Source organism: Cervus canadensis, chromosome 18 (genome assembly GCF_019320065.1).
Source record: "Cervus canadensis isolate Bull #8, Minnesota chromosome 18, ASM1932006v1, whole genome shotgun sequence".
Classification (NCBI taxonomy): Eukaryota; Metazoa; Chordata; class Mammalia; order Artiodactyla; family Cervidae; genus Cervus; species Cervus canadensis.
This window is the reverse complement of record NC_057403.1, coordinates 61,859,508-61,872,692: the sequence shown is the minus strand read 5'-3', so window position 1 is coordinate 61,872,692 and position 13,185 is coordinate 61,859,508. Positions and strand designations below refer to the sequence as shown.

At 39.2% G+C, this 13,185-nt stretch overlaps 1 long non-coding RNA gene across 1 annotated transcript; it reads left to right on the top strand.

The window, feature by feature from the left end:
* The first annotated feature begins 6,127 nt into the window (after positions 1-6,127).
* Positions 6,128-12,830, top strand: LOC122420082. The gene is made up of 3 exons (XR_006263171.1): positions 6,128-9,615; positions 10,004-10,107; positions 11,769-12,830. It is a non-coding gene; the product is annotated as an uncharacterized LOC122420082 (long non-coding RNA).
* Positions 12,831-13,185: the final 355 nt, after the last annotated feature.

Sequence of the window (13,185 nt, the reverse complement as noted above, 5' to 3'; positions counted from 1 at the left end):
ATCTTGTTCTTTGGATTTTCTTTCCTCGACTTCATGAGTTTGCTTTCTGCTTGTATTCTGGGAGACATTATTTCTTAAATCCTTTAAGCTCTTGAGTTCTGGGCCTTTCTCATTATTCCCCCCTGGCTTTCTCTTATTCCAGCTTTTGAGATTACTTATTCCAGCCTTAAATAACCTCCACAACTTCCTTAGTGGCAGAAACATTCTGTCTTCTCTTTCTCTGCAGCAGTGAACATTCCTGGTATTGTTTTTGTCTGTTCCCTATTCCATTTAAGTGGTTGCAGCTTTGAAAGTTTATGCTGCTCTTTGCATTGTTCTCATCCTCGCTTGCTTTTGGACTAATGCTGTTTGCTGAATCATAACCCCATCTGGCTTATCAAAAGCCAGGTGTTTATTATATGTAACAGAAAACCTAACTCTAAAGAACTTCAACAAGTAAGAGAATTTATATTTTGTATATGTAACAAGTCTTGAGTTAGGGGGCTTTAAGGTTGTAGTTTTCTGCCCTGCCATCCTTAGCTTGTCCTGTCAGTCACTCCCCTTGTGGTAGAAAGGTGGCTGCTGCAGCTGCCAATAGCCAAAGAGGGAGGGTTCCCCCTAGGTGTCTCTCTTATTGGGGGCAGCCTTTCTCAGAAGCCCCTCAGTCCAAAGGTTTTCAGCCTAGAGGGGTCTGAGAACTAAGGGCCCAGCGCCTTGGCACCCCAGGGACCTCTAGGAGGAGGGCAGACGCCTTTTATTGAAGGCACTGCTGGGATGGGACAATCCGATGCTCTAGTCCTGGGCACCAAGCAAGGTCCACTGGAGTTGCCACCTGCAAGGTCCAAAACCCTGCAGCCTCCACGTTCTCGACCTTGTTTTCAGGCTGTGGCGGCCTCGACCATGACAACTTTTAAGCCCTCCACTGGTTGAGCCCCATCCACACCCATGGATCACCTCAATCAGATAGGATGTCTGGTCACCCAGTTCATGAAAAGCACATCAGACTCGAGATTTTGAACTAGTCAACCTGACTCCCTTGGTCAGACACTGTTCCCTGCATTTTTCTCTAGAGACTTAACCTCACTGCTTGCTTCAGAGGTGAAAATTTACTTTTTTCTCTCTCTAGAGAAAGTCATCCTGTGTCCTTCCAGAGGCTATAGATGGGTAGATACAGAGATATGAACAGAGAAGAGTATAGAGGGGAGCTCTAGAGGCTGTGTAGGTGAACAATAAACATGTATATTTACATAGAGCAATACATATAAACATGGAGATACAGACGTGCATATAAATGAAGAGGATTATAGATACAGATGTAGAGTTTTCCCTTCTCAAGTCATCAGACTTGTTTTCATAAGTTGAAGAACTGCCTACATAGGTTGAAGTACAGGAAAGATACTAGGAGCCCTCAGCTCTGGTTGCATGAGAGTCATCTGGGGGAACAATCTAAAAATCAAACTGGCATGGCATCTACTGTCAAATATATCATTTTTTGGGTAGATTTGTGCCACAAATACCTGTATATATGCATGTGAGTTTTAATTATGTAAGTGGTTAATGAAGATACCGCTCATATTAGGAAAAATTCCTTGTGCTGAGTGTAATTTGGCCGTAAATCTTGGTGCTGGAATATTCTGGCACTTGTGCTTCAGTATGAACACCTAGAGAACTCTTGCCTGTAACACACCCAGATACCAGAAGGATGTCCACCTCACAACTGTATTTGTGCAAAACTAGTATCTGTAAAACCAGACGTATGTGTATTGATCTTTCAACACCTTCATATGGAAAGTAAAGCAAATATGACAAAACAGAAAACAAATTGATGAACAAAGAAGTAATTTTTTTTTTTTAGGAAGTAATGCTTTTTAAAGCCATTTTATTACCAAGGTAGACCCACATAAACCAAAATCTATTTTTAGAAATTACCTTTTCAAAAGAAGGGAGAAGATGGAGAGTGAAAATGGTTATCCCAAGTTTTGATAAACATACAATGTTTATCTGAGGAAAAATTTTATGGACATATATAATCATATATGCAAATACATTAGAAACCCTAAAAAATGGAAATATTAGCATCATTAGACTATGTTTGGTGACGATATGGTGTTGCTATTACAATTTCTTGTATGTTTTAAATAGTTTAAGTAAAAATACACTGCTAAGTAAAGGTTACTCAGTATTGAAGGATTTGTCCTAATCCATTTAATCGTTCCCTTAATGATGGATACTGAGGTAGTGTCTGGTTCCTAATTTAAACCCTTGGAGCTTTGGGAAAAAGATCAGTTTTATGAACTCCATCAGGAAGTACAGCATCCATCCATTTTTTACATAACAAATTTCAAGTTTGCCCTCCCATATTGCCAGGAAGGAAAGCAGTTCTGATGTCCCTCAGAAACCTCTTCTCGCCTGAGTTAGGCTCCCCTTTGTGGATTTTCCAGGTGGTGGAGGACGTGGTCATCACAGAGGTCACACTTAAAATGCTTTTTTTGCCACAAGAATTCAGCAGATGTGTCCTGAGGTGCTTCCAGAGGCAGAGTGGAGCTTGGAAGGAATCCTTAGTAGAGTACCGAAGAGAACCACTGCCCACGGACAACCTCCATTTGGGTTTCCAGTTGGCTCCTCCTGTCCTCAGCCCTAATCTCGCCCCTGGCGGGATGGCTTCCGCAATTGTTCCTTAAATTCTTCTGATCTGCATCAAAAGAAGGGAGGCCTGGATCAGATTCAGAATGCCATCTTCTTCCTCCAGAAGCTCAGGCCCTGGTGAGCTTTGCAGTGTCTTCAGAAGAGCCTGAAAATCTTACTCCCTGAGGCACAGCTGGAGTCCTGGAGGGTTCTCTTCCTGTGAATGAGGATTCAAAAAAAATCTGTACCTTTTACTGACAACCTGTGGGTGGCAGGAGTTGACCTAAAGTCTTGCGGTTTCTCTGCGTTGCTGGTGAGACTGCGTGAGGATGGGAGACGCTCTAGCTCGCGTGTCCCGTGGCAGCAGTCCGTCCCCATGGCCCCTTTGAGGGCCCCACTCTGCAGTCAGCCCGGCGGCACTCACCCCCCACAGCAGGACGAGAGATAGGTCCTCCGGGCCCGGAGCCTGTGGCAGTTTTCTTTTGTGCTCAGGTTGAGGCTGAGAATAGTCTCCCAACTGTAGCATTCCCACGTCTGTCTGTTCTGGGTGGTCCTGGTGTTCTTGTTATTGGGACCAGAAAGGATCCTGAGTATCTGGGTCTCCTCCCACAGTCAGCGGTACAGGCCCATCATTCCCAGATGTTAGCGTGGAGAGTTCGTTCTCCCTGCACAGCTTCACAGGCTGCGTCATGACGCTTTGTCCTTGGATCACACTAGGGACAGGATACATAGGAAGGGAGAACAGGTAGAAATGATTGGTTCCCGCTGAAAGAACTGGAGGAAGGAAGATGATGAGATTGGCCTGGGAGAGTTCACAGGCCAATTTCATACTGCTGAACTGTTGGACCAGGTCTCCCATTTGGGCCATCTAGCAAGGAATTCACAGGCTCACTTCTCTGCCCAGGGTACAGAGATCTTGGGTCCTGAAACCACATCTCTGTGAGAAAAACAGAGACATGGACATCATAAGGCAAGAAATAAGGGCCTGTTATGTAGGTGCAAATCTCAGGAGGTATATGTATGAAACTAATTACCCTGGTTCATGTGTTTAGTATGTGTGTATATGTATATGTATATATGTATGTGTATATATGTATATGTATGTATGTATGTGTATACATATACACACTTGCAAACATAGATTTAGGTCATAGCACTTTCAACAGTCAACCTTAGATGAATTGAAACTCGGCTGAAAAGGCATATGCTTTAGGAGCCACCCTCCGATTTCAGCAGTGGACCAGGGAGCAAGGTCTCTTGACCAGGCTGACATTTTTTTCCTCTTTATCAGTGTGTGCACAGGAATACAGATCTTGTAAATGTGTATAAATCTGAGTAAGGGTTAATAAACATAAGTGTTTTTGAGAGTCATTCTGCTGATAGACCTAAGAACATGCTTCCTTGTCATGAACATTGAACATATATGAACTGCTTTCCCTGTAATTTAGGTAGAAGAAGGTACTCATGAGGGTGATTTTGTTCCCCAATTTGCCTGTGCCTGTAGATTTTTGGGAGAGTGTTAAGAATGGGGAAGGAGAAGTGTGCAGGATGCTAGTTGGTAGAGGCCAGGAATGCTGAAAAACATTACCCCAGGACTGATCGCCCCTCCCGAGAAAGAAATATCTGGCCCAAAATGACAACAGTGCCCAGCTCTAGAGAACCTAACAGAGTGTTCTCAAAATTGACCTTGACTTTCACATTTCCCTACAGTTCTGCTGCTGGTAGTTCTGAACAGATGCATCGCTGACAATTTGATTAGAAAATTCTTCCTTTTTCAGGAGTGTGACTTGCAGTGCCAGATGTTTACTATCCCATGTCTTTGTCCTTGATTACTGTGATAATCTAGGTTAGTCACGGTTTTCCAGCAACCACTCGGGGTAGTATCATTTAACAGAAGGGATATTTGCTGCCATAGACATCAAACTTACTTGAATTCTCAATTCCGAATGCCTGTTTGGCTAGAGTTTTCCTGGTGGCAATATCAAGGAATTGGTTCCTCTAGAAAGCTTGAACTGGAATGTCTGATTAAGATCTTGGGATGGCTGGCTGGTCTTGTGTGACTTCTTTTGGTAAGTATTCTAAAAGAGAACGCAGGGACAAAAGGGAGGGTTTTAGGACATTTTTGCATTCAAGCTGGAAACTCAAACTTGAGAAGGTAGTGCTAACCTCTTACTCCCTCTGAATCCCCCTGAGATGACAGAAGAGGAGGATGTCGCCCTGCTTAGAGCAGAAGGACCAAAAAGTCCAAAGCCTTGCTTGCTCAGAACCTGTATGTCCCAGCCACCTATTGTTGACCCTAGGTTACAAAGAACAAGCTGTAATTGGCTCCAAAACTAAGGATTCTCTGTGGTGAATTTGGGTACAACATGCAGGATTGATTCCTCTTCTCAATGGGACCCACTGATGAACTGCATTTGGCCTGGTGGGTTCTTACCTTGAGTATAAGGCCAAGGCTGGTTCTGTTCATGAGTTTGGTCTTCTCCTAAGGAGGAGCTGAACCCTAATAGTCTCTGTGTTGCTGTGTGGTTTTGAACCAAATCTGAGTGGGAAAGGAAGACATGAAAGTCATGTAATGCAGTCTATGTTATTCCAGATATCATTGCAGTTAAACAAAACTAGTTGATCAGCTGCTCTTGGGATAATATCCCTAAGAGAAAGTGCATTATCCTGGGAATGATGCTATTATTAGCATAAAATTCAGGACAGTACACAATCTGCTCTCAAATTAGCATTTCTTGTATGGTCATCCTCAGGGTATCCAAACTAAATTTCCCTGGTTTAAGAAACACCGTTAGTTCTCTCAAAGGAAATCAATCTCTCTCTCCCTCGTGTCGCATCAACTCTTCATTAGAAATGCCATTTGATAATACATATGTATGGAATATATCTTAGAAAAGCATTTCTTTATGTAAGACGGTAGAATTAGCGACAGTCATGAGCAGGGCCAACTCATCCACACTGCCTCTTACTTCCTTCATCCCGTTGTGGGCAATAGATATCTTGCTTTAAAATTATCACTAATAAAAAAAAAAATTATCACTAATATAACCAGTTGTATTTTGTTTCCTCGTTACTGGAGTCAGCATTGCAATGTATGTTCCAATAATTTCTGAGTGTTTTATTTTGATAATTTGATAATTCATGGTAAGAGTAGGGTGTAAATGATAACCAATATTTGATGAACCGCTCATATCCCAGACATTTTTCTAAAAGGTTATATCTGTTCTTTAATTAATCAAAATATTTTCTAGTAAGTCTTAAGCCCAAGTGGAAATTGGAAACGAATAAGCAAGTTACTGAACACAATGGCTGAAACAAGCTCATCCTACATTGCTTCCTGGACTTGCCATTCTCTACCTCAGTTCAAACGGGCCTAGTACCTCTCATGCAGCCAGTCACTAGATACTCTTGAAAGTGAAAGTCTCTCAGTTGTGTCCAATCTGCGATTCCACAGACCGTAGCCTACCGGGCTCCTCTCTGTGGAATTCTCTAGGCAAGAATACTGGAGTGGGTAGCTATGTCCTTCTCCAGGGGACCTTCCCGATCCAGGAATCAAACGTGGGTCTCCTGCATTGATGGCAGATTCTCTACTGTCTGAGCCACCAAGGAAGCTTCAGATATTCCCCCAAAGGGCACTTTATTACTGGGATTTGGGGAAACTGTTTCCTGTTCCTAAAACAAATACATTGAGAAAAGAGGAAATTTTCTTCTTCCTAATGTCCCCTCAGACTGATGCCCTTATAGCCCTTACATATAGTGATTTATTGGAAACTGTTTTTGATACAAAAATCTGAGCTCATTCTTCTCTAAAAGCATCTTTTTTACTGACCTTTATTGGTTTCAGTACTGTTTCAGTTGGTGTACTTGTCTTATTTACAGCTCTTTGCTGACTGAAGAAATCCAGCTTTATTTTTACATCAGTAGTTTATTCACAATGATACAGTATGGGATTTTATTTCATGCACTCCTGTATGTGAGTTACATTTCAGATATTAGTGGGGGAAAAAACTAGCCTGAGAATTGGGAATTTACATGTGTGTTTATCCCACAGTTTTCCTCACAATTACATATTAATCTTTATTCTGTAGTTTATATTCCAGTGATACCATATCATTAATGATACCATATCATTAACATAGTGATCTGATTTCCTATATTCTCTAAATCTCAAAAGTTGACTTAGGGACTAACCTGGTAGTCCAGTGGTTAAGAATCCACCTTTCAATGCAGGGGACATAGGTTCAGTCTCGGGTCAGGGGGCTCAGATCCCACATGCCACGGGGCAGCTCAGCCTGTGCGCTGCAGCTGGAGAAAGCTGTGTGTAGCACGGGCGAGCCTGGGTGTGCAGCTAAGACCCAAGGCAGCCAAAGTAATTAATTTAAAAAGCTGATTCAGTTATCTTCTATTGGGAGAGAGATTCCAGTATACTCTTTCCTCCAATACTAAATACGCCCAACCAGTTGGTAAAAGAAGTAACAGAGGTTTCTTCCATTGGTAAAAGAGGGAACTCTTGTTTTTATTTTGCTTTAAATATATAACAGGAAAAACCTTCTGGGAAACATACCTGATATAAGAGTAAATTGCCTGCCAGTGCTAAGCCTACTTGTTTTCTTTACCTTGAACCAGAATAATGAAATACCTGATACTTACCCAAACTTTAGCTTCTGGAATGCCAATTTCCTTGGACAGCTATTTCCTGGTTGCTTGTTCAGGGTACAAAGCGTTCAAACCATGCTTGGACGCTTTTGACTCTGGTTATAAATAATCTTGCCTTGCCAGGGTTCTTTTTGTAGAATGTCTGATGAAGAGAAAATGGGGAGAAGTATGAAGGGTATGTTTATAGATTAAAAACTGTGTGAGCATGTAATTTATGTTCAGTTCAGATTGAAAGTCTGTAAATTCAATGATTATTTTATATTTTTACTTTAAGGCTATACCTAAAGTCATTCTACACTGGAGATATGGGAATTCCTTACTGTTCCAGTGTAAGGACTCTGTCCCCTCACTGCCAAGGGCTCAACTTCAATCCCTGGTTGGGGAACTAAGATCCTACAAACAGCCCAGCATAGCCAAAAAAAAAAAAAAAGGAGACATATAGGTCAAATACACACACACACACACACACACACACACATACATATATGATACAATAAGTAAAACACAGTCTGTTATCTGAGTTACCAAAGCAAGAAATTACTAGAAATCCACAAAATTATGTGCAAAGAAAATAGGAGTTAGGAAAATAAATGGAAATAAGTGAAACAAGTAAAATAAGGAAAAAATTAAAGGGATAAATAAAATATACAAAACTTATTTTGTGATAAAGTTTAATGTTTTAAGTCATTAGGTATCATTAATATAGTAAATCATTAGGTATAATCATTAATATATTGTTAGATATAAGCTAAATGTAAAATATTATGTATGCCATATAAATTTTTCTCCATTAAAAATGTTAACTCTAAGACTTTTGAAAACCCACTTATGGGACTCAGTGCTGCCTCTTAAATATGGGATTCCATTCTATTAACTTCAGAGTACCCATCAATCCCCTGACACAACTTATCACTGCAAACAGCACCTACTTCAGCAATCTGTTCCTCTAATCATAATGGTGATTTTACTTTTTATAAACTCTGGAAAATAAAGCATGTGGTATTACCAAAGAAAAGAGCAAAAGACCACTTGGAGTGCTGTTTTGATCCATCTTGGGAAGAGGTATCCGGATTCTGCAGAGAGGAGTGGACAGCTGAGCAGTTCCCCAAGACACAGGATTTATAAACACCCAGAACAGCCCACCCATCTCTTAAATACTCTCCTACTTAATCCCTTCAATAAATATTGAACACTTTTCAGAAGAAACTTGAAGTAATCGGATTAAGAGGAAATACAGAGTCTACGAGATTCTAATTTTGCATCAGTCATAACGTCGTTCCATATATGACTTAAAATCTGTGCTTTCTAGTTTATAATACATAAATATGTATACATTGGTATAATTGCTTTGTTCTGTATAGTTTTTAATACTTTTGTTTCTTAATTATTTTGGCTTGATGATATTATCTTAATATTATATGGATATCCCTACTCTGTATTCTATTTTCCTTAGCTGTTACAGAAACAGTTTTTCCATCATTGATATTGTTTATGTGTTATCATGGTTAAAAAACTAATCTTAGTGTTGCTGTGAAGGTATTCTGTAAGTTGATTGATTGTAAATTCAACAATGTGTGTCTGATTCCATTTCCATGGTACATCCAGGATGGACAAATCCATAGAGACGGAAAGTAGGTTAGCGGTTTCTAGGGAGTGGAGAGAATGCGGACTGACTGCTAATTGATAGGGGATTTCTTTTTATAGGTTATGGAAGTTTTAAAAAATTAGCTCTTGTTTTGGTTGAGGGTGGCACAACTCTTTGACTCTGCTGAAAACCACTGGATTGCATACCCTAAAAGGATACATTTCATGGTAAATAAATTATACTTTTAATAAAATTTATAATAAAAGAATAGTTTATAAAAACATAATGGAGGGGCTTATGAAGTATCCTGCCACCTGGATAAGTGCAAATGCAGAGGAAACTTTCCAGAAACATCTCAAAATTGTTTAAAATGAAAGTGTAAGTTAAGGAGTTAATATAGTGAAATTTAATGCCATTCGTATTAACACTTGTTAACACTGATCACATGCTTAGATTAAAAGAGGACTAGTTGACTATAAGTTGAATATTTATGTAAAGTACCTTTCACCAGAAAAAAAAAATTAAATATGCATTTAATTTTGTGAATAGTTTCAGTTTTTCAAGTGAGGATATGAACACATATGAAAATTTCAAAAATATGAAATGAATAATATGATTATGTTGAAAATAAAAGGACATTAAAACATCACTCAAAAACATCCATTCATTTCCAAATTATTCATTTTCTTTGTTCAGTCAAATGGAAAATGACATCAATATAAGGAGCATCACTTTGTTTATTGACCAACAGATGTTGTATATCATTCTATGTAAGTATTAATGATAAATTTGGAAAGTATTGTCCTAAATGAACATGCAAATGTAATATTTTAGCAATCATTAATATAACTGGTATTAATAAAATATTTTAAGTTCAAAATTATTTCTATTAATATTTAATAGTAATACATAATTACATTGATAAATTATTTCATTATTAATATTTATTTAATAACTTGATAGTATAAGCCCAGATGATATAATGTTAATGAAATTGAAGTTTGCTATATATTTGCCATTAGAATGCTAAATTATAATTCATGTTTAATATTTTCATTAATTATTTACCCATTAAAATTATAATTATTATAATAGTATTACCATTTAAATCTACCCTTCTAGTCTTCTAATGCTTTAACATCATTCTGATTTTCCAAGATCTTCATGCTGTTTTCCCTTGACTCCCAGACTTGATAAAAATCAACATGCCACTGAATTCTGCTGCTCTAAAATCTGAGGTGTCTGAGTGCTATAGGAGAAATGTAAGTAGGTTTTACTATATTAATTATATTTTAAACATATTATTATCTTTTAAAATTGAAGTCTAGTTGATTTACAGTGTCATGCTTCAGGTATGCAGCACAGTGATTCAGTTTTATATGTGAATCTCTGTTCCCTGTACATATATATATGTATATGCATGTACATATACATAAAATATATGTATTCTTTTCCCTATAAGGGAAAATAAACCTTCTCCCTTATAGGTTATTGCAAAATACTGTTTCCTGTATTATACAGTAAGTCCTTGTTGGTTATTTATTTTATACATAGGAATGTATATATGTTAATCCCAAACTCCTAATTTATCTCTCTCCATATTTTATTTCTAATGTTCTAATTTAAAAGTTCAAATAAAATGTGAAATTCCCAAGATTAGAAGTGTTATTAAATACAATGAAACTGAGCACATATGAAGTATATTGTTTCTTCTCATTCAGTCCTGGGGTCCTTTTCAGAATGACTCCTATGCATGAAACACTAGCAACATTTTGCCAGGAATTGGTTAAGCTGCCATGACTGGGATGCTAATGACCTGGGACACAATTTAGATTTTTGGGTAAATATTACTCTTTCTAGGCTAAAACCTAGAAAACTTGACCTCAGTACCCAAAACCTTCATCGTTGGTATTCACACTGTAAGATTTTCTTTACTACCAACTTTTATGTCAAATCACATATTCTTATCTCTAACTTTGCATCCATTATAGCACACACGTCACACTGAGAAATAAGTGTAGCACTTTCTTAATATTCCTAAGAATATAACACACTATATATGAATATGAATAAATATAGATGTGCTGTGCTGTGCTTAGTCACTCAGTCATGTCCGACTCTTTGCGACCCCGTGGACTGTAGCCCACCAGGCTCCTTTATCTATGGGGATTCTCCAGGCAAGAATACTGGAGTGGGTTGCAGTATCCTCCTCCAGGGGATCTTCCAAACCCAGGGATCAAACCCAGGTCTCCCGCATTGCAGGCAGATACTTTACTTTCTAAGCTACCAGGAAAGCCCAAATATAGATGTATATATATATATTTATTATATAACACTTATATATACTGAGAGAAAGTATCCTTCTGTTATTTTTTTTTTAATGTTTTGTTTTATTTATTTATTGGACATGCAGCGTGTGGGATCTTGGTTCCCCAACCAGGGACTGAACTCATGCCCCTTCCATTGGGAGCTCAGAGTCGGGGAGTCCCTATCCTTCTGTTATTTTGTCTAAGAAAAACACCACTTAACCTTTCTGAAACTTGATGTTTCCTAAATATTCTATCAATTGGAAGGGATATAAAACAGTCTATACATATAGTCTTCTAAACTGTCTCTTTTCTAATTTTACTTTTCTTAATTATCGACATCTCCCACTCCACTGAGGAAGTACAGAAGTGTCATTAAAGAGAAGGCTGCCTGGAGAAGTTCCTGGCAGCCTAGTGGTCAGGACTCAGTGTTCCCACAGCTGTGACTAGGGTTCACTCCCTGGTGGGGGAACTAAGATGCTGAAAGCCGCACACAAGGTGCGGCCAAGGGAAAAAAAGAGAAGGCTTTCTGCTGAAACTCACGTTCCAGAGTTTGTCTTGAGGTTCCATGGTTAATGCAGTTATTTATTCACTTGCTACATGCCTGTCCCTGCCAGATCCAGTTCTCAGACATCCTGAAGTTGGATTCAACCATAATTCAAAATTCATAAACTTATGCCTATTACATCAAGAGGAATAAAAACAAAGTTATAATTCCCCAGTGGCTCAGATGGTAAAGAATCTGCCTGCAACGCGGGAGACCTGGGTTCGATCCCTAGGCTGGGAAGATCCCCTGGAGAAGGGAACGGCTACCTACTCCAGTATTCTTGCCTGGGAACTGCCATGGACAGAGGAGACTGGCAGCCTACAGTCCATGGGGTCGCAAAGAGTGGACACAGCTGGGCGACCAAGCACCACACAGCGCAGCACATAAGGAAACGCACAATTGCAAATAAAAGATAAAGGATGAAAAACAGATTGGTGGGCATCGTGCCCAGAATAATGTGCTGAGAGACAGGTGTTTGCTAGGAGGTAATTTGCCTGGACCTGAGTTGGGCTTGTCCTGGACACCATGAGATCACCCAAGCAAATTTCATATCAAGGGACATTTCAGATAAATCAGTCAGTACTCAGAGAGAAAGGGATCAGGACCCTGAACAAAATCTTCTCCTTCAGTCGTATCCTTGCCATGGGCTGGCCTGGCTGGAAAGTGCTGGGTTTGACCTGTTAACTGGGTGGGGTCCCGCCTGGGGCACATTTCAGTGTTAAGAGTAAAGTTGTGTCTTAGGGAGCCTCCTGGGGAGTTTAGCTTGAGCTTTAGGGCTAAGTCTGAGTTCAGTGAACCTCTTACTATTTTGGTGACTTTTTTTTCTTCTACACCAAACTTAACAGAAACATGTTTCTTGAAAGATTGCTTTGGGGGATGTTAATCTGGGTTATGGCGCTGATGGAGGGCGGGTAGAGACCATCGCCTCCTGAGAAGGCTGCGTTTGGAGGAACGCGCCCGCTCTGAGCTGCTCATACAGGCCCAGAACTCGGTTCTGAGGGTGAAGGGCTGCAGAACTCCCAGGGGCTGTCAGTACAAAAACCACACACGCTGAATGCTGAAGAAAGTGATGCTGGGCCATGTAAAATGTTTCACAACCTACTTTTTTCTTAAATCAAAAATCAATTTTGTTAAACATTGTAACTTTGTTAAACATTGTAATTTTGTTAAACATTGTGTTGTAACTCATTACATTGAAATAAACTTTGCCTTCCAAATCTTTCTAGTTGTGAGTCCACTCGTGTAAATTTCCTCTTAGTGCATTATGGGCCCTTGTTAAACAGAAACAACCAAAATTTTGCCCTTACTTAAACACTAGCAATGAAAACAGAAGAAGAAAAATAAAACTAAGTCATTTAAAAAAAAAGAAAATTTTGTGTTCCTGATCATTTTCGTATCTTATGGGTAGCCACAAAATACTCTCATTACACCATCTACAAACAGAATAACAAGGAAGGACATCTAAGAGTCACATGAAATAGTCCCCG